The following is a 2175-nucleotide window of genomic DNA, read 5'->3' on the forward strand; positions in this document are numbered from 1 at the left end:
GAGTGTACAGAGACTCTAGGATGTGAAACCCAGGCCCTACCCACACTGGTCTAGCCTAGGACTGGTGTCCTTACAGAAGGAGGAAGAGATACTAGAGATCTTTCTTTCTTTCTCACCCTGCCCACGCTCACAAGAGAGGGCATGTGAGCAGGCACTGAGCAGGCACTGAGAGGTGGTCATCTGCAAGCCTGGAAGAGAGGCCTCACCTAAAGTCAACCAGATTTCCCAGAATGGTCAAAAAATGGTGTCCTGTGAGTCACCAGCCTTTGGTAGCTTGTTAGAGAAGCCTGAGCAGGCAAGTTCATCTATGCTGCTGCATAGTCCTTATAATCCGTATGGAAATACTGGCCATTATATCAGAATTTTCTAGGAAATGACTATATAGAGAACTCTATTCTTGTAGATGAGAGACCTTGTATTAAACAAATTGTGTTCTGTAGTCAAATAAGTTTAGGAATCAATGATCTAAGCGAAATTAAGAAATCTTATTTTTTTTTTTTCAGTAAGAGATTTTGCTATAGGGTGCATGTATGTGCTTGCCAGAGAGACAGAGAGACAAAGTGACAAGTCAGCCCTCCACCCCATGGGGAGTGGTGAGATGGTCATGCTGCAATCCCTTCCACTCCATTCTCCTCTCAGGATTTTGGGCGCGCGCGCGCGCGCACACACACACACACACACACACACACACACGCCCAGTGTGAGTTTCAAGCTGCCAGGTTTAGGACTTGAGCCACAGTCGGCCATGTGGAAGTCCAGGTGCCTTTACACATCATGCCAGCAGCTGGCCCTGAAATAATCATTTCTTTATCATATCACTATACTAATATTTATTGTCAACCTTTAAGAGACTGCACTGCACACATTGGGTAGTTGGGAAAATCATGACACATTTTTGGGTAGAAAGACATAAAGCAACACATCATGACTTTTCTGATGACCCAATAGAACATTTCTCGGCACTAGTATGAAATGGGACATAATTCTTAAATCTTGACATTTTGTACATATTTACTGAATTATTCTATTTGGCATATAAGCTGCTTTTATTAACACCACTGAGCTGAAGAAACAAATAGTTCATCTTGTTATGTTTGTAGTGTAGATTTAGGTTGGAACTGTCATTTTTTTGGGGGAGTTTTTTCCAGTGTTTTTAAAATGAGCTCTGGCAAGCTTTATTAAAGAAAAATGTTGCATGATTTACTTTTCACCGGTCTGTTAGAGCATACTTCTAACGTTATCGGAATCACCCAGATCAATGGTAGCCAGTGTGCATACTCTGTCGTATTTTCCACATGCTGTGCCCAATTCAATATTATTTCCATCATAGTGATGGACACCAGTTTTGGCCAACATGGCATCGTGCTCTATTTCAGATTTCCCCAAAGCTGGGCAGTTGTTGGCGAGGATGACCAACTTTGCTTTGCCTTGTCTGATCATCTTCAGAGTCTGCTTGTACCCCAGGGCGTACTTCCCACTTTTCATAACAAGTTGGAGCGAGAGTTGATCGACTCCAGCGACTTTTTTGTCTTCTTTGCAGCCACCATCTTCCTGCCTTGGGTGTGGGACAGTCCCCAACCAAAAACAGCCGCTAAAATGGCCGGGAAGCAAGAAAGGAAAGAGTTCCCACAATGCAAAGCTCTTCACCATGGAGCTGTGATGCCAGGGCTGGAAGGGAAAGCAGATTGCAAGTGGAAAAAGCGGGAGAGGTTTTTTGCTACAGGGCATATGTGCTCGCCAGAGAGACAGAGACAGAGAGACAGAAAGTGAGAAATCACCTAGCAGAGGGGATGGCCACACCGCAATCCCTTCTCCAATCTCCTCTAGGGATATAAGGCATGCATGCACATGCACCCAGCATGAGTTTAAGCCACCGGGTCCCGGACTTGAACTGTAGTCGACTACATGGGAGTCCAGTGACATAGCCATTACGCCAACTGCTGGTCCCATGAGTTGTACTTTCAAAAAGTAAGGAAGCCATACAGAACCAGTGGAAGAGTATTCATCCTTAACTGAGCTTTCCAATGTTATCATATACTGAATTCCAATTCCTTTCCTTCGATTATCCATGAGCTCAGGAGAGTTTGAATAGGCTGAGAAATAGATTCCTTAACCTTCAATGAAGTAATGTCATTACTGGAATAATTTACTTTAGATATGTTGGTTTGAGATTAA

The 2175-nt window shown here is 43.8% G+C and overlaps 1 pseudogene; it reads right to left on the reverse strand.

Annotated features, from left to right (window-relative positions):
* Window positions 1-1218: 1218 nt before the first annotated feature.
* Window positions 1219-1547, reverse strand: LOC102469912 (60S ribosomal protein L30 pseudogene; annotated as a pseudogene).
* Window positions 1548-2175: the final 628 nt, after the last annotated feature.

Source organism: Tupaia chinensis, unplaced genomic scaffold (assembly GCF_000334495.1).
Source record: "Tupaia chinensis unplaced genomic scaffold, TupChi_1.0 Scaffold000039_1, whole genome shotgun sequence".
NCBI lineage: Eukaryota > Metazoa > Chordata > Mammalia > Scandentia > Tupaiidae > Tupaia > Tupaia belangeri.